This window comes from Ursus americanus, chromosome 32 (assembly GCF_024610735.1).
Source record: "Ursus americanus isolate L20-20 chromosome 32, mUrsAme1.1.p, whole genome shotgun sequence".
Lineage (NCBI taxonomy): Eukaryota > Metazoa > Chordata > Mammalia > Carnivora > Ursidae > Ursus > Ursus americanus.
Genome location: NC_142158.1, coordinates 767,805 through 786,965, shown reverse-complemented (window position 1 = coordinate 786,965; position 19,161 = coordinate 767,805). Strand labels below are relative to the sequence as shown.

Genomic DNA, 19,161 nt, shown 5'->3' with positions numbered 1-19,161 from the left:
CTTTAAGGGTGCCCCTTGCTAACGCTTATCTGGAGATAAGTGTTGTTTTCTAAGGCCCTCGATCCCTGACTGTCGTAGTAGCTCAGTGGTAAGGGACATCAACAGCTGCTCTGGGCAGGAGACCTTCAGGAACTAGAGAAGGGGACTGATTCTTCAGAGTGCAGAGCTTGAAGTAGAAGGCAAAAGATTGGAAAGATGATAACCCGAGAAGTTCCCACTGTGGCTTCAAACCATGGTTATAGTTTCCTTCTCCCATTGGGTACCACTGGACACCATTCTCCTGGCAAGGAATCAGTCAAGCCCCGCTTTTCAGCTCTTTTGATTTGTTGCAGATAAGGCTGCAATAAGCATAAGGGTGCATATATCCCTTCAAATTAGTGTTTTCATATTCTTTGGGTAAATATCCGGTACTGCGATTACTGGATCGTAGGGTGGTTCTATTTTGGATTTTTTGAGGAACCTTCACATTGTTTTCCACAGTGGCCGCACCAGGTTGCATTCCCACCGACAGTGCAGGAGGGCTCCTTTTTCTCCACATCATTGCCAACACCTGCTGTTTCTTGTGTTGCTAATTTTAGTCATTCTGACTGTTGTGAGGTGATATCTCATTGTGGTTCTGATCTACATTTCCCTGATGATGAGTGATATTGAGCATCTTTCCATGTGTCTATCGACCATCCGTATGTCTTTGGAGAAATGCCTGTTCATGTCTTCTGCCCATTTTTAATTGGATTATTTGGTTTCTCGGTGTTGAGTTATGTAAGTTCTTTATAGATTTTGGATACCACTCCTTTATCAGACAGGTCATTTGGAATTTTTAGAATAAAACCAGAAACATTAAGGACAGGTTTCACTGAAAGAGGGACTAGAGAAGTATCATGCGTAAAACTGATGGGTGTGTGTGTGTGTGTGTGTGTGTGTAAATACTGAGGACAATTATCTTGACAGTTTGATGTTGTAAAATATTAGGCTTATGATGCTTTACAATATTAGGAAAGTTTTCAGAAACATTGGTCAGTGCTTGTGTTGCACTTGGAGAAAACTGGATATCTGTCTATTGGAGTCTCAGGAATTCACAATAAGAAGGTATGCTTTTCTTTCTGTTTGCCCCATGAACAAGATGGGAATTTTTTTTAAAAAATTAAATGTCTGTAGCCATCTTCAGACTATGGATTCATGTAATACAAAATTCTTCAGATTTCATCTAAATTTAGAGACAGAGCACATTCATGCCACGCATATTCAGTTCAGAAAATCTGCAAATATATAAAGTATATGTTTAACCCATCACTGTCCAAAATGGTAGCCGGAGCCACACTGAGTATTAAACACTTGAAATACTGAGATGTGCTGTAAGTGTAAAATATATGCCAGATCTCAAAGACTTTATTTGATATTTAAAATGTAAAATATATCACTAATAATTTTAAGATTAATTGTTGAATGATGTTTTAGACATCTCAAATTATTTAAATATATTTTTAAATGAATATAACTTGTTTATTTTTTAATGTGACTACTATTAAATTTAAAATTACAAAAGTGGCTCTCATTTATGGCTTTATTATATTTCCTTAGGACAGCTCTGGCTACAGAAGACATTATCTGCTTAGGTGCTCTTTTGGGGGAATCCTAGAGCCAGAGACTATGAAACATGGTCTTCCATACCATGCAAGGACTGGACAGAATGCACTCATATGAATGATCTCCTTTGATCTTTACAGACGTTCCCCTTCTATGTAGACATCATGGACCTTATTTTTAGGGTACTGAGTGGAAGGCTAATTATGTTTGGGAATTACCATAGACCTTCCCCCTCAATAGAATGTAAAAGGAAGCATTCCTGTGCTAGGCAGTGAAACACGCAGTGATGCTGTTTGTCTGATCAAATATTTTTTAATGAGACAGAATGCAAGCTTCTGAGTTAGGCGGGCTCTGTGGCGAGTGGACAAAGTATGGAATTTCAAGCTCCTGTGAAGTCAGTGTCCCTACCCTGATGTTGATTCTCACTTTGTACTGATTTTCCACTTGCAACTTGAGGCAGTTTTAACCATTTTCCTCACACACGGTCCAGAGTTGTCAGGGAAAAACAGATACTGTGGTGATGCTGGGTGGCTCAGTCGGTTGAGCATCTGACTCTCTTGGCTTTGGCTTAGGTCATGATCTCATGGGTCGTGGTATTGTGCCCCACATTGGGCTCTGTGTTCAGCGGGAGTCTGCTTGAGGTACTCTCTCTCTCTCTCTCCCCCACTTTAATCCTCCCCCAAAAAATAAATAAATCTTAAAATTAAAAAAAAAACTGATATTGTGGGGCGCCTGGGTGGCACAGCGGTTAAGCGTCTGCCTTCGGCTCAGGGCGTGATCCCGGCGTTCGGGGATCGAGTCCCACATCAGGCTCTTCCGCTATGAGCCTGCTTCTTCCTCTCCCACTCCCCCTGCTTGTGTTCCCTCTCTCGCTGGCTGTCTCTATCTCTGTCGAATAATAAATAAAATCTTAAAAAAAAATAAATAAATAAAAAATAAAAAAATTAAAAAAACCTGATATTGTGAAACCAATATATTGAAAAGATAACAGTTCGAAATGACACAAGAATGACCTATTATTCCCAACAAATAATTTCCAGGAAGAAGTTGAAGGAAAATATGGGTTATTTGTACCTGAATCTTGATGACTTTACTGTCCATTTGCTTTTATTTTTCTGTATTCTAGGTTCCCTTATAAATGTTCAACAGATTAATGCTTACTGCAATGTTTATTTTCATTCTTTCCGGAATACCAAAACAGAAATAACTTAAGATGTGCAAATTCTAGACACGGGTGCAAGACCGAAGGAATGTCTTGTCAACAAGAAAACTCAGAATATTCTTACAACCATTTAAAAGCTTAGTGATACTCAAGAGTGTCCCTTATTCCAGCAGTTTATTTTTTATTTATTTATTTTTTAAGAGATTTTATTTATTCATCTGTCAGAGAGAGAGAGTGCACAAGCAGAGGGAGACACAGACTCCCCACTGAGCTCAGAAGCTGATGTGGGACTCTATCCCAAGGCCCTGGGATCATGACCTGAGCTGAAAGCAGTCAGTTAACCAACTGAGTCACCTGGGCATCCCACAGTCCAACAGCTTGATAATGGAGTGGACTCAAGATACAAACCCGGATTTTCTGATTGCAAAATTGTCCTTGCACATACCACACCCTCACACACACACACACCATGTACACCCTACTACACACACTATAGGGGCTACTTTTCCAGTTTTCAGGTTTCTCCCCTACGATTCTTGTGATTAAAAACCACCCCCCACCCCCCACACACACCATCAAAACAGAAATGAATGGTAAGTGGAACAGCATGTAGCATATTGGAATTTCTTAGATTTTAAAACTTTAAATATTCACTCTGTCAGTTAACATTTCATAGAAGACCTCAGTGAACAGAAACCAAAAGAGAGGTGATAAAAATGGGAATGTACACTCCGTGATCAGAGTTGCAAGAAGAAGTGAGAGTTATAGGTATAGATTACTTTCTGAACTGGGGCCCAACCCTTGTATAAAGGGGAGGTGTCCATACCAAAGCAAAACTGAACTGCCGAAACCCGGGATCGAACCAGGGACCTTTAGATCTTCAGTCTAACGCTCTCCCAACTGAGCTATTTCGGCTGCTGAAAACCACCTTTTTTAGTCATTCTTTCAAATAGTAAAGTTTTCGTTTGCAGGGCCAGGGTATTCTTCAATGTCCGTTCTTATTTTATTCAATGTCATCCGTTCACTTGCCCAAAAGGACAGGCGCTCCGCTGAAATCCGTGTGTGGAAATAGGATCTTTGGAGACCGTGGACCAGTTCGCAGGAGAAATGGGGAGAAATTGGTAAAAACAGGAAGGTGCTTTCTGCGTGGTCGCCTTTGGCTGTTCCACGACTCACACCGCTCAGACAATGGAAAGAATTCAAGCTGAAATGAGGGAGGGTCTTCCTTCGGTGGTTTCTCAGCTCTTCAGCGACAGCGCCGCGGGGAACAGAGGATTCCTGGGCACCGGGACTGGGCTTCTTGCTCAGGGCCGAGGAAACTGGGAGCCAGCCGTCTGCTTCCCCTGTCCCTGCCCTTCCCGGGTCTTTCCAGCGCCGACACTGCTCGCCAGCCGGGGCGGAGACCCAGCGCACAGAGGCGCATGGCCTCGGGGACAACCCGCCGGATAATGCGGTCCCTCCCGCGACAGCGTGCCAAGCGTGTTTGTAAACGGAGAAAAGTGCAGGATTGCCCGAGACCAACAGGGAGATGCGTAGGCGTGGTTTCCAACCTTCTCCCAAGGAAAGGACGCACCAGCCCGAGCCACACCTCGCACAACAGAAAGCCCTCCTTGAAACATGAGTCCTATTTCCTGAAGGGTCTTCAAATGCAAGACAGTAGGCTGGCTGGACAAATGCAGGAGGATGGCAGGTAAGATAATACAGTCTGTTCCTGAGACTTGTACCGGGTCAGCCCCAGCAAACTGCCTGAGGTTTGTTTTCTGCAAAATCAACAGGAAACAGTACCTGCTTGAGTGGCTCAAGGTGGTTAAGCAGCTGCCTTCTGCTCAGGTCACGAACCTGGGGTCCTGGGATTGAGTCCTGGTAGGGCTCCCCGCTGAGTGGGGACCCTGCTTGCCCCTCTCCCCTGCTCATGTGCACACACTCTTTCTCTCTCTCTCTCTCTCTCAAATAAGTAAATAAAATCTTAAAAGAAGTACCAGGAAGATCTCTGGATGGAACTTTCTCCTGTGTCTTCAACACCTCTCCCCTTCTTTTCTTTTTCCTCTTCTTAGAAAGTTTTTCAAGCCTGCTCCTCCTTAAGAAAGGAAGATGAAAATCAATCAATTAATCAATCAATCTTAAAAAAAAAAAAAAGGGCAGGAGGCACCTGGTGGCGCAGTTGGTTAAGTGTCTGCCTTCTAAGCGTCTGCCTTTGGCTCAGGTCATGATCCCAGGCTCCTGGGATCCAGTCTCACATTGGGCTCCCTGCTTAGCGGGGAGCCTGCTTCTCCCTGTCCTCTCTACTTGTTCTCTCTCGCTATCTCTCTCTCTAATAAATAAATAAATATTTTAAGAAAGAAAGGAAGATGAGCCACAGTCTGAGAAGATATTTCAATACTTTAAATTACAGAAGGCTCTTATTTGGGATATGTGAATAACTTCTACAAAGCCCCAAGAAACGGTTAAAATCTCAAAAAGAAAGAGCAAATTAGCATGCACTTCACAAAAGGGGATACCCCAAATAGCCAATAAGCAATTTAAAAGGTGTTCAACATCTTTGCTAACAAGGAAATTCAAATTTAAAAGCAATGAAATAATACTTCTCTTCACCAGTATCACCGGCAACTTAGAGGAACTGACAATGTCAAGACCCACTGAGGACGTGGAGCAACTGGAACTCTCACGCATTGCTGATGAGACGGGAAACTGGCACCCACGCTGGGAAACTATTTGGAAACATTTTCTTTAAGATTTTGTTTTTTTAGTAATCTCTACACCCAACGTGGGGCTCAAACTCACAACCACAAGATCAAGAGTTGGAGGGCCCATCAACTGAGCCAGCCAGCCACCCCTACAAATAGTGACTAAAACAAAATATACATATAACCGCTGACTCTGAGACTCCGCACTTGCATTTATGCCTGAGAGAAATGCATGAGTGAAGGGGAGTAGAATGTGCCACCCCAAAATATGCCACTTTGGCATATTGATTATTTGAATTAAAGGTATTTGAGAAATAGCCAGAGCAAGGACATACTGATTCTCTTTGGTGTCCCTGAAAGCAGGAGATAAGTCTCTTATGTGAAAGGTACCTCCTTGTACCAGAGGGTGGAAGGCATTCTTAACACCAGAAACAGGGAATTTAGGGTACAGAAAGCTATATAAATAAACCTGTTCCTTCCTCACAATTTACTACCCCAAGCCCAAACCCCTTTGTCTTGTAAATTCTTTACAAAGTATGGTTTCATTGTTTAAGAGCTATAGAAGCTTCCTGCTTTGATCATTTCTTTGAGTTTCATACTTTTGTGGGGTCTTCATATATATGAAATTAAATTTGTTTTTCTCCTGTTAATTGATCTTACATGAATTTATTATAGTGTTGTTGCTGTTGCCCAGATGCTAAAATTACATTTTTCTCTGTCAGGGCATTACTAACATCTGCCACATCTATTTTAAACCACAGACCATTAACTTGAACCCAACTATATGAGAAACTCAGAGACCTTGAATTAAGAGTACAGATGTAGAATTTAGAAACATTCCTAATTATTTTACAAGTCTATTGTCTTACATTAATTTCATTTTTGGACCAGCCAAAGAACCTAGAAGGGAAGAAGGGAAAAAATTCCACCCCCTACACTTGAAAGACATGTACAGGAATGCTTGGGGAAGTGTTAGACAGGTCAGCCAAAAACTCGGAGCACTCCAAATAGGCTTCACACATAAAATGAGTTAACAAATTGTGATGTGCAGTTTTCATACAATGGAATGCTTCCAGAGCAATGAAAATCTGCTACTACCAACAATACGGGTGAATTCAATTTTTTAAAAGATTGTGTGGAAGAACCCTCAAATGAGTACATGTTGTATGACTCTATTTATATTATTTCAAAACACAAGAAAAACCACTCCATGGTGGTAGACGTCAGAAAGTGATACAGGTTGTGATGAGGCCCAAGGAAGTTCCCAGAGCTGAAAACTCTTGGCTCTCTGCCTGAGGTGTTGGTTACCTGGTGCATGCATGTGTCATAACCATCGAGCTCACTGATTAAGCCTTATGCATTTTACTTTATATAAAACCTCAGTTTAAATAACAAGAAAAGAAGAGCGGGGAAAGAAGGATGTCCTTGAAAACCTCCCCGCCTCCAGGACATACTGTCTCTTCATTACGGCTTTTCAAACTCTGGTCGCCACACTGGTCACTAAGAACTGGTTTCATCCATCTGTGAGCCTTCGAAACTCTTACAATTCGACAGTGCGGGGACTTTGGACTCCTTTGGTTAAATAAGGTAGAAACAATTTCAGGGGTTTTCCAAATTTCAGGAACAATCATCTCTGGAGCCAGGAAATGGCATCCACAAGGGACCCACCTTCCGGGTGAGTTTTAATGAAACCCCGAGTTTGTCTGGACAGGTTCTCAAATCCCCATCTCCAGTGGAGGCTTTAGCCCAAATTTGGTAGGAGGGTACATTTGGATGGGAGGTTTGGGATTATTTTCTCCAAAACTATTCTGATTCTTCTACAGATTCTTTCTCCCCAGCACAGGAAACCTTCCTCGACTGAGGGTCTGCCCCTGGCCGCGCACCACGCCCCAACCGGGCCTGGACTCTGCCTGTGCTGGAGAAGAGCTGACCGGGGAGGAAGGAAACTCTATAGAAAGTGATGTGGAAAATGTCAGCGCAGAGATTCAAGTGGGCCATGAGAGTCCTGGGGGTGCGCTGGGCCGCAGTGAAGTCTTTGGGCGCACAGCGCGCGGAGCGGAGGGGTGCCAGGTGCAGGGAGGGGGCGCGGTGTTGGGAGGGAGGAGGGCAAGGAAAAGCATCCTCGAGAGGAACAGAATCTGCGGGCAGATGAGGCTGGGGAAGCGACGCTCCCATCCCTCCGCGGCTTCCTGCAGGTGTGAGGCCAGAGGAGCGCTCCTTTTCTCTCGAGGGAGGCGGGCCGGTCCCACCGGAGGATCTGGCCCGTTTTGCCCTGGGCTGTAGCGGCTTCAGAGCCTCACGGTTCTGGGGCGCTGGGCGGACAGGCTGCGCGCTCTGGGGACGCGTGAGGCCGACTTCTCGTTTGAAGCCCCGGCGCTGCACAGGTCGGCGGCTTGGGGACCCACCGGCAGCTGGGGGATTGGGCACGAGCCAGGTGCTGCGAGCGCTGTGTTCGTGAAAGTTTTACCTGGAATGCGAGAGAAGCAAGTCCTCATTTCTCTGCTCCACCTCCCCCTAACCTAGAAAGCAGCTCCCCGAAGTCCAGCTTTCTCCCGAAGGGACTGTTGGCCCTGGCGAGGCGCGCCTTTCCTTCTCAGGCCTGCTCCTGCCCCAGCACAGGGCCGGCTCACCCAAAGTCGGGGAGGCCCGCAGAGTCGCAGAGTCGTGCAGGGGCAAAGCCAGCAGTCAGGCGGGTGGTTTGTGAGCTCCGGCGGGGGGGGGGGGGACTGGGAGGGAGGGGGGTGCATTTTGGAAGATTCCCAGGATTCTTGGCTTCTCTCCATGGAAACGAGGCTGCTTTTCTGCCGTCTGGGTGTTGAGTACATTGACTGCTTCTTTCCTTTGGTGAGTGAAAATAAGACTAGGTTTTAAAAACAAGGTGGTGTTAGGAGCTTGCATGGTGTCCTGCGGACTTCTGTTGAGGTCCCGTGATGTCAGAATCCGAAATTCTGCGAAGAGCTCTCTGCTCTGGAGACAGGCTGCTCCGCAGTCTGGAGGGGAGGTGTTCCTGGAGAATCAGTGCATTGAGGGTGAAAAGATCTACGGTGTTGGGGGGCTAAGAGCTCCTTCTTTGTGGGGAGACAGAGAGATGAGCCGTCCCCCAGGCTGATGTTGGACATGGGGGTTCTGAATGTTCGCCACCTCAGACCAGAGGCACCCGTAGAGCCCCGGAGAAGTACGTTTCTCTCGACCTGACTTCAGCTGAGGTGACTGCTGTCTTTTGTCACTTGTAGCTGGCGGTGTAACGGGTTCCCTGTGAGTAAGCTGCAGAGCTGAGGGTCTTGGATGGAAAAGGCACGTCCCGCCGTCCAGCGCCGGCAGTGAAACCGAGTGAAGTGTTTCAGTGAAGGCTTCTCAGCCCTCTGCAAGCTGGGCTAGAACGAGATAGAATAATCATCATAATAATAAACCGTAAGAGAATGTGAGTGCTTAACCCTCTGATCCAGAATCAGACAGCGTGTCCATTAGGCCACATGGACGCATGTTTCCAGATGGTTTCAGATTCCGCACAACTGGAAATCATGTGGTTGGGAGGACTGCTTGCTACTGTTGGAGGCAGCTAGTGAGGCTCTAACAGGAAGCCTGGAGGCCAGCAAGGAGGAGGCCACGGCCGGCTGTGGGGAAGGTCAGAGGCCTGTCCTGGCCGCATCCACAAGCAGCCGGATCCCACCAGACATGCCCACGATGGCGGCGCCTCGACAGGAAACCCCTGAGCGAGTGAGGAGGAAAACCCCCCCAAATCCTGCTTCTAAGAAATCCCCACCCCAACTAATGAGTATTCCACACCCTTGTGAACAATTGTCAATAAAAGATAGAAGCCCAAACCCCAGGGCACACAGCTCTCCTTCGAGCTGCCTGCTCTCGCATCTTGGGACGGTATTTTCACTTTAATAGACTTTCCTGCTTGTGTCCACTGTGCTGTGTCTGTCCTTGAATTCTTTACCGTGAGACCAGGAACCTTTGGCAACATCTTCTCAATGGGCGGGGGCGGGGCCTTGGGGCCTGGGATCTCCCCATTCACCTGACTACACGGCAGGCTTCTGCAGCCTCCTGTTGGGGGCCCACATGCCCGTGACCGCTGAGACTGCTGGCACAGGTGTGCTGAGTAACAGATTAGCCAAGAACTTCCGTGCAGGAGCAAGACTACCTCCTGTGTCCCAGCCAGGCTAAGAAAGAACCGGGGCGGCCAAGACAACTCAAGTTTGACCGGAGATATTTGGGGTGCAGGTGGAGAAGGGAAACCAAAAGTGGAGGTGCTGGGGATCGAACCCAGGGCCTCATGCATGCTAAGCATGCGCTCTACCACTGAGCTACACCCCCATGCTCTTGCTGGTGTTTCGTAGACCTTTAACGACCCCGTGACTGCCGTTGTCTGAGTCTCAGGACTAAGTCAGCAAAGCAGAACCACGTCCTGTTCAGTTCTTGCTCCTGAGCTGCCTGCACCGCATCCCTTCTGCGGCACAGCTGCTCTGGGAGAAAGGCGCCAAGTGGTAGAAAAGCTCCTCCTCCGTGGTCAGCTCAGGATCAGCCCTCCTCAGAGCCGCTTCCCCTCCAAGGGGACCGCCTGGAGCACATTTCCATCCCGCCGCCTGCGTGCTTCCCTGCAGAACATTCTTTTGCAATTTTTCTGAGTATTACTTTTAGTTTTCTTTTAACTCTTGAATACATCAATGTTTTACATAGTAAAAAAAATGAAACCGACCCAGGTGTGTGTACAACTACTCTGAAACTGAGTACACCCAGAAGCAACTCGATCATAACACAACCACATTGAAAAGAAAAAGAACAGGTCCAAGTGAGTGTTTCACACAGTGCTTTGTCTTAATTGTAAAGACAGGGGGGGAAAGGCAAACATCTTAACCTCTACGTAGCAGATTTTTTTTTTTTTGGTAGTGTTTAAGGGTATAGAAGTTGTGATATTTTGTGTGAATTTATTTTCATTTGTGTGTATCTGTGTGAATTTATCTTTGTGCGATTGGAAAAATGAATACATATTTGGTGTCGGAAATCGAGGCCGTCTCTGGTAGAGAAGGAAGCAAGGAAGGAACAGCCCTGTTGGCTCTGGATGGGTATTTGAGGCATCAGTGTGAAATTATACATATGTAAATCTGCCATTTCCCCAGATTTATCTGCTAACAGGGCCTAGAAAAAATTATACATCTGTAGCAAAAAGCAATGCTAGCCCATTTTCTTGATTTTTTTTTTTTTAGATTTTATTTATTTATTTGACAGAGAGAGAGACAGCCAGTGAGAGAAGAAACACAAGCAGGGGGAGTGGGAGAGAAAGAAGCAGGCTCCCAGCAGAGCAGGGAGCCCGATGAGGGGCTCGATCCCAGGATCCCAGGATCCCAGGATCCCAGCATCCCAGCATCACGCCTAGAGCCAAAGGCAGACGCTTAACCACTGAGCCACCCAGGCACCCCCATTATCTTGGTTTTTAAATACCGTCCCCCACTAGAAGGAACCAGAGATACTTTTAGGAATCACTGACTCTAGGACTGGACTGGGGAAAGTACAAGGTGAACTTAAGGTATCTTTCTGTGCTAGAATGTAGGTGCTTAAAAATGATGGGGAAAATTCAGAAGGACCCAGAAGCCAACTTGAAGGGCCTCTCTCTGGTCAAACTGGACACACTTTGAGCATAAGTAATGACAAGTGATTATAATCCTTGGATACTTAAATAAATAAATATGGAAGAAGGGAAGATTTTCCTTATGGTGGTGTGTGAAGTAATAATAGAAGTAATACTAAGGTTAGAAAGTCACCCCTTGGCTGACATCAGAGCAATGACAGATTCGGGCAGAATTCATACATCAATGCTAAAAACAGCTACAGGTTTGATGGGGATCAAGATTTTATATAGTCTCAGAGCATTTCCTTATAGGTTACTCACTAATTACAAGGGGGAATGATAATTTTAAGGGGAAGAAACCTGGTGAACACAACCTTAACCAAGTGATCCAAGCCAACATCACTAATAATGGGAACCTGACATCACGTGCCTCCTGGTGTGATGGAGGGAAACACGTTTCTGGATATCCCTCTCAAATACTCACAACCTGAGTCTAGTCTAATCACAACATAAATTGAAGACCATTTTACAAAACCATTGGCATGTGCTGTTCAGAAACCTGTCTATCTCATGAAAAGCAAGAAGCTTGAGAAACCATTCCAGATTAGAAAAGACTAAAGAGAAACTAAATTCATATGTGATGCTGGAATGGACCCTAGTTTGGGACAGAAATTTCTATAAAGAATTTTGTTGGTAAAATGAAAGTTAATATGGACTGTATATTAGATAATATTATTTTACCAGTGTTAAATTTTCTGAATTCGAAATTTGTGCCGTGGTAAGGAAATTTCCTTGCTCTTAAGAAATATATGCTGACATGTATAATAAAAAGATTATGATGGAAGTTTAAAATAAAAAGATTGTGGATAAAAGGACATAATGTCCAAAAATGGTTTTCAAATAGTTTAGAAAAATAAGAATATCTCTAGGTAAGTAGGTAGGCAGACAGGTAGGGAGGCAGATGGATGGGTAGGTAGGTAAGTAGGTAGGTAGGTAGATATCTAGAGAGAGAGACAGACAGACAGACAGAGGGAGACACCTGGGTGGATCACTTGGTTAAGTGTCTGCCTTTGGCTCAGGTCATGATCCTGGGGTCCTGGGGTCCTGGGATCGAGTCCTGCATCGGGCTCCTTGCTCAGTGGGGAGCCTGCTTCTCCCTCTGCCTGCTGATCCCCCTGCTTGTGCTTTCCATCTCTCTCTGAAAAATAAATAAGCAAAATCTTTTTTTAAAAAAGGATGATAGGTTTGTTGGTTATTGAGGGAGAGGCGCACAGTGCTCTGGAATGATCCCAGCCTTTGGACAGTACCTGCTTCTCAAGAGGTTCCTGTCCTATTTAAAATATTGCTAAGCAGAACAAAGATGCAAATTTGCCCATTTATAATATTAGAATTTAGCAGGTGTTTTGCTCTGCTTCCCTTTCAGACTAAGGACAGCTGAAAGAGATTGAATTTCTTTCTCAGAGCTGGGAGGCAAAGAGGGGCTGCTGTGGTTGGGAAAGAAGCAGTGATGATGGGAGACAGAGTGAGGCCTTGAGTGGACTAGGAATTTTGAGGCATGCCTGGGAAACGCAGAGCAGGAGTGTGGCCGGGAAGCGGTGGAGGCAATAACTGTTCGTTCACGACAGTGGAAATGTCTTAGATATCTGTGGACTACTTGTCTTGTTGTTGGGTGCCTAATAATTTCCATTCTGACTCATACCAAAAGCTTTTTTTTTCTTTTTTTTGCCATTTCTTCCTAGTAGCATGTTTGGTGGTAACTGATATTTCTGGGTGTACTTTTAAAAGAAGGTAGGATAAAAGAAGGGCGTGATGGAATTGCAGAGTATGAAATAGCTCAGCACATGCGGGCTATCTGGGTGATTCAAAGCAGTTGTCTGTCTGTCTGTGTTCATGTTTGGCAGACTCCAGCTCCTGGACAGCTGTCGTTTTGGGGTAGCACCCCCCCACTGAGTCATCTAGTGTCCTGGCTTCTTGTGGGACCAAAGTTTTGGTGATGGACGGAGGAGGTAAGCAGAAAAGTCAGGGGAGCGCTGGCAAGTAATGAATCATTGAACACGACATCAAAAACTAATGATCTGCTGTATGTTGGCTAACTGAATTTAAATACATTTAAAAATTTTTAAAAAGAATAAAAGTCAGAGAGAAGACTTTTGATTCCTCCTCCTAAAACTTCACAGAAAGGAAAGGAGGCCAAAGTACTTTTCCTCAGACCTCTCGTTTTCTTCGTCCCTTTTCTGCCTTTCCTTCTCTGGATGGTGGTGGGAAATAGAGGCCAGCACGACAGGTGCGGGGGCATGGTGGCCCACTCGTTTTGAGCTCAGGGCATCCTAGGCTGAGTAAGGGCTCCGAACATAGCAGGTGTCCGCCCCGGCCCCTGCGTTCCTTACAGGGAAGGAGTGTCTTTGCAGGTGGGATTGCATCAGGGGTCTTGAAACGGGCACCGTGCGGTGGGCCCGCTGTACGCGCAGGTGTCCTTACAGGGGAGGGGAGGGAGCAGCGCGACCCCGGAGGCCGAGCGGGGGCTTGCGGCGGCCAGGTCAGCCCTGGGGCAGCCGCCGCGGCTGGAGGAGACTCGGGGTCTTCGGCCCCCCGCGGGCGGCAACACGTCACCCCCGCCCAGGGCAGGAAGAGACCGTGAACATGTGGTCTGCCCGCCGCCTGGGGTGGCTCCGGGGCTCGCGGAGTCTACACAGGGTGGCGTCGAAGTGAACGCGCTGGGTCGCGTGTTCGCGAGGACGAGGAAGCCAAGTAAGAAGCAGCAGGGCGCAGCCCGCGTCCAGGGGACGGGAGCGCGCGACTGGAGGTGCCGGGGCTCGAATCCGGGGCCTCGGGGCCTAGTGCATGGGAAGCACGCGCTCTCCCGCTGAGCTGCACCTGCTCTGCTGTCCGGCTGGACGCGTCTCCCCGCGGTCCGCGCTCGTCTCTGCGGCAGGCGGGCGGGAGGCGCAGAACGCGTGACTCCGCCAGGAGCGAGCCCCGGGGCTGCGGAGTCCTGACCCTTTAGCGCACGAAGCTCAGAGGGGGCGCGCGGTGGGGAAAACGGTCGCGGGAAAACTGACCGGCTCCTCCGCGGAGGAAACACCGGCGCTGCTCGAGGCTCGCTCCGCAGGAACGTCCGGGGCACGAGGGCGGTGGGAAGGCCCCGGGGAGAATTCGAACCGGGCGCCTGGCAGCGATGAAGGCCTGCAGCGGCCGAGAAGGCTGAGGGGTCGTCGGGGCAGTGATGTTCACGGCGAGGACCACACCGCGCGTTCAGGGGCGGAAAGGACGGGGGATTGCAAAGCGAGTTCGCAGGGAGCTAGCCGCGCGTGGGGAGACCAGCTCTGCCTCGGTTTCCAGAGCTAGACAGACGGAGACGCGTGGAAGAGGCCCGGTCCTCTCGAGCACAAAAGAGAGGCTTGCTGTGAGCGCCGTTGTGCGGGGGATGGAGGGACGTGGAGAGGAGGCCAGGGCTGTGCTTTGGGGCGGGTCAACACACCCCTCTATAGGGTCCCCGTGGCTGCAGCTCAGTGAACCCGCCCAGTGCCCGGACCTGAATGCTGGAGCGTGGGTGTGACCCGGGCCCAAGTGCGACAGGCAGTGAATAGAACGAGATCTGAAAGTGTCCAGAAGTTCTGGAGTCAGGAGCTCGTCTACTGATAGCTGTGAAACCAAACCCAAAAACACTTCTTCCGAGCACCTAGGGTTCACACTGGTTAGCACCATGGCCTGGACACTTCCATGGAAGACCCCGAAAGATGCCTTTCCTGGTATCAGCCTCCTAGCAGGTGTTCTCTCTTCTTCATTCACCTTATGTCTTTGCTATATTCGTAAGTACATCGTTGAGTCTCTTAAAATTCACGGACCTTATTGACGTGGCAGAATTTCTCTCTTGGTTGGCCCATGGGGCTGGTAGAATAGATAGGAGGACACGGGCGTCGCAGGTCTCCCTGGAATTGAGTGCTAGGGAAGTGGTGTCCACAGAGCCCTGCAAGCTCTTGTGTGAGGTTGTGTGTGTGTGTAAGTGTTGGGAGGATGCGTGGAATATTATCTAGGCTGTTTCATGGTGTGAATACACAACTGTGAAAGTTGCCAGTGTCATCGAGCAATTATCCTCTAAATTGCTCCTGCAGAAACCTAGATACCAGTTAGATTACTGGAAGCTCCTCACTAAAAGGTTTGGGTGGGCTTTTTTTCCTGTTTACCCAAAGGTACACCGAACACTGTAACTGTTTATTAATTTTCTCTGACAACATTCAGACTCTCTGCCCACAGCATGATCGAAATATCTGCTCATGGGGACATAGTAGGATGAGTTTCAAATATGATTCTTCTTATGAAATAACCATTTATCTCATAAGATAGAATTCATTCATACTCAAGAAACCTGAAGAGAGTTCCAGTACATTTCTAATGCATCCAGGACCCAGGGGAAAAAATTGTAACTGGTTGGGTGCCATTTTGAAAAAGTTGACAGACCCCAAAGAGTGGATTTTTCACGTAAGAAGCTTTTATGTTGTGCTCCAGAATTTGAATCCACACTTTGGGTTTGTTGTTTTTTTTCTTGGTGTTTACAGTGTCTCACCTTGTTAACATGGACAGGGAAGATTCGTTCTATTGCTCTAAGTCTCCCACCTTGATTAAATGTGAAGGAACTGTTTCTACACTAGGCAATAAAGGTTTAAATAAACTTTTTTTCTCCAATTAAATATGTCTTTGAAAAAAATAAAGCATGTCTGCTCTCACCTTCCTGTGCAGTCCGTGGTCCTGCCCCACTGCGTCCTTGCTCACGTTCACAGAGGGTCCCACACATGGCCACATCTCCTTTCCTCTAAGAGTTTCTTAATCTTTAATTTCTCCCCGAGAAACCTAAACAAAAGATAAGCTTGTTGAAAGATAGAACACCCAAGTAAAACATGGTTGAACTTCCAGAATTCATCTATGGTGTACTTTAAAATGAGTCACTCTTATCCTGAGTCAAAGTTAGGCACAACTTGCTCTCATAGAAGTACTTCAGTCAGCATATATTATTTGTTTTATTGGCACGTAATTTTAAAAATTTCCATCCGATATTTCCTATAGCTTTCTCATACTAAGCTCTTGGCTTTTTCACCATATCCTCTTCCCTTTTGAATTAGAGGTGGATTTCCATGGAGAAGTCTATGCTTGGAAGGAAGGGGAAAAATTTTTTTTTTCTATTTGGGCCCGAGCCCTAATATAATCCACAAAAACAATGGTGATAATTGATGATATTCTTTCTCATATTTTGTCTTTTTTCTTTTTGCAACTTGATGGATTCCCATAGTTGGGGCATGTGAATAATTTCTCCTGGCATGGAAGGTATAAGTGGCAGAAAGATATTGTGAAATTACACCTTGAAAACAATAAAAGGGAAAGAAAATATGTCAGCAGAACAGAGAGTGAACTATTGCCCCCGTTAAAGAAAGTCTGTCTCCTGCACTAGTTCTGAATCTTTTATGGAGAAGTAAATCCCAAAGCCAGGACATCTGAACTGGGGAAAGAATTTCCCTTGGAACTTATTTCCTCCTTTGAAAATTCCCTGATCACTTCACAGGGAAAGAGGTGTTCTGACATGGTCTTTGTTCCGGGAACAGGATTTTCCCAATGGCTGCACAATCCTTCAGCCCACACTTCCACTGTGGTTGCTAAGGCTTTTAGATCTTCACCACCTATCCCAGGACTTAGTACACGAAAGTGGGCTAATACCAAAGTTCCTAAAGATTTGATGAGGAAGAAGCAGCTGAGTATGGAAGTGATTACAAAATATTATCCTACTTAAAACGTCGCTGAGCAGAAACAAAGATACAAACTTCCCAGTTCATACTGGAAGTTAGTACAGTTCTGATTGCAAAACTTCCAAATTTTTATGAAAAATAAAAAGGAACTTCACATCAAATTCAATTATGTATGTTGGTTCAAAAATATTAATAAATACTATATTACCATGGGAGAGAACAAGGTCAATTATTAGAACACAAAAATGGTCCAACAATAGAAGGACAATTTTGCAATTATTTTCCTACATTGGAATAGGAAATTGGAAAAAATTAAAATACAGGCATATATTTATAAGATATACCCACCTGAGCCACGTCCCAGGACCCAAACCCGTGCTTCTGAAAGGTTAATGTGCAAAGGCGTCTCTTAGGGATCAGGTTCTAGTTCAGAAGGCCTGGGGTGGAGCTGACCTCCCGCGTTTCCAGCCAGCTCTCAGGTGCCGCCCATTCTTGGTCCGAGGACCGCACGGAGAGAGAGCGCATCCGCCTCGGGTAAGATTCCTCTGGAAATCCCCTAAGCCATTCAGTGAATTGCAGCTCTCGGGTAGGAGCAAAGTCAGAACCAAACTGGACATGAGTTTTTGGCTGTTGGGATGTTGAGCAGACGCCCCCGGTGCGGACTCGCGCGCGTCTGCAGGGTGACGGTGGCCACCGCGGCCAGGAAGCAGAGGAACTAGGAAAATGGTCTGCGAGCCCGTGTTTCTCTCTCCTTAAGCGTCTCCGTCCTCACGTTTCCTTTCCTGCTGTTAGTAATACTGCAAAAAGAACCGAGGCGACAGCCCCCGCGCCGTGCCGGAGCCCAAGCTGCCGCGCCCGTCTTCCCGGCCACCTGTCCCCGCTCGCCGGCGTGGCCCCTGGCCGAGCCGCGGGGATCGCAGACGTGGCAGTGCGGATACCAACGGCAGAGAAGGGAGCGAAAGTACAAGGAAGACCGGCAGCAAAAGTGGAGGTGCCGGGGATTGAACCCGGGGCCTCGTGCATGCTAAGCACGCGCTCTACCACTGAGCTACACCCCCGCGGGAAAACGCCATGGCCTGAAGTCTATTAAAGGGGAGCGCAGGCGCTTCGGAGCCGGTTTCGGCAGAGGCAGCCCCGGGCCCAGGGCCCCCAGTCTCGGGTCCAGGACCTGAGTCCCTGTCGCTGAAAGAAGAGAAACCACGTTCTGGACCGGAGGCCCGTAAGTATCCCGGATCTGTCCGCGCCGCCAGCGGTGCCCGGGACCAAGTCTTCTCTCGGGTCTCCTTGCTCTCCTTTCCCCGCTCTCCAGGCTGCCAGAAAGCCACCAAGCATAACGTGGGGACACAGAAACAATGCGTGGGCACTGCCTGGGCTCCAGAGCAGAGGGCGACCGAGGAGGACAGGTGCACCGGGCGGAGGGCGAGCGGACACCGCCCCGGGCCAGGCTCTGCTCCCGCGAGGCGGCGGGGGCGGTGCACCTGCCGCCCACACCTGCGCCGCCTGGGCCGCCGCGTGGTGCTCGCGGGCGCCGCGCCCCTCTCTGCAGCCGCGCGAGTCCGGCCCAGCACAGCCGCACGGGGCACGCCGCTCACTTAGGCAAAGATACACTGACGCAATGCGGGTCCCCAGTGCTTCTCCAACTAGACAGTGAGAAGTAAGAGAACCAAATACCCAGCCAGGACGTTAGAAAACGAGCAACAAAATAAACCAGAGGAACCAAAGTAAACTAGAAGAAGGAAGGGCGGCTGGAGGCAAAGGCAGGCAACAATGGGTTTTTAAAAAGTGGAATAAACAAAGAAGCTAGACATTTGAAAAGGCAACAAAATAGACCTCTAGCTAACCTAACTAGGAAAAAAGAAAATAAGTGCAAATACTTAAAATTGAACTGACTGGAGAAAGCAACCATCAAAACAAAAGAGCTTTTAAAAAAAATTAAAAGAAACATCATAGCACAACTCAGCAAATGATTTGAAAACTCAGATGAAGTGGATTTGTGAATACGGTTTATCCAAATTAATCCTTGTAGAGACAGGATTAAACAGACCATTACTTTAGAAAAAAAGAGAAAATAGTTGAAGAGGCACACCCCCAAAAGAGTATCAGGAAAAATACTTTCACAAGCAAATTCTACCAAACTGTTAAATATCAGAAAATCACGGTGCTCCTTAAATAATTCAAAGCAAAGAAAAAGAAGAAAAACTTTCAATTCATTACACAAAGTGAGTATAACATTTACCACAAACTTTCTCAGTTTGCACCAAAAATTAAAACTACAGGCCTATTTCACATAATACAGATGTCCAACTGGGGGTTATTCCAGAAATGCAGAGATCTCTCGTTATTGAGAAAGACATCGACAAAGATTCTCTTCTCCACCAAACTCTGCTCAGGGTCCCCTGCACTCCTTTCCAACTGGGTCTGGAT

The 19,161-nt window shown here is 47.1% G+C and overlaps 3 non-coding genes across 3 annotated transcripts; all 3 read right to left on the bottom strand.

Moving 5' to 3' along the window:
- Positions 1 to 3,588: 3,588 nt before the first annotated feature.
- On the bottom strand, positions 3,589 to 3,661 carry TRNAF-GAA (transfer RNA phenylalanine (anticodon GAA)). Its single transcript has one exon. It is a non-coding gene; the product is annotated as a tRNA-Phe (tRNA).
- Positions 3,662 to 9,678: 6,017 nt separating this feature from the next.
- TRNAA-AGC (transfer RNA alanine (anticodon AGC)) lies at positions 9,679 to 9,750 on the bottom strand. The gene has a single exon. It is a non-coding gene; the product is annotated as a tRNA-Ala (tRNA).
- Positions 9,751 to 17,723: 7,973 nt separating this feature from the next.
- On the bottom strand, positions 17,724 to 17,795 carry TRNAA-AGC (transfer RNA alanine (anticodon AGC)). The gene has a single exon. It is a non-coding gene; the product is annotated as a tRNA-Ala (tRNA).
- Positions 17,796 to 19,161: the final 1,366 nt, after the last annotated feature.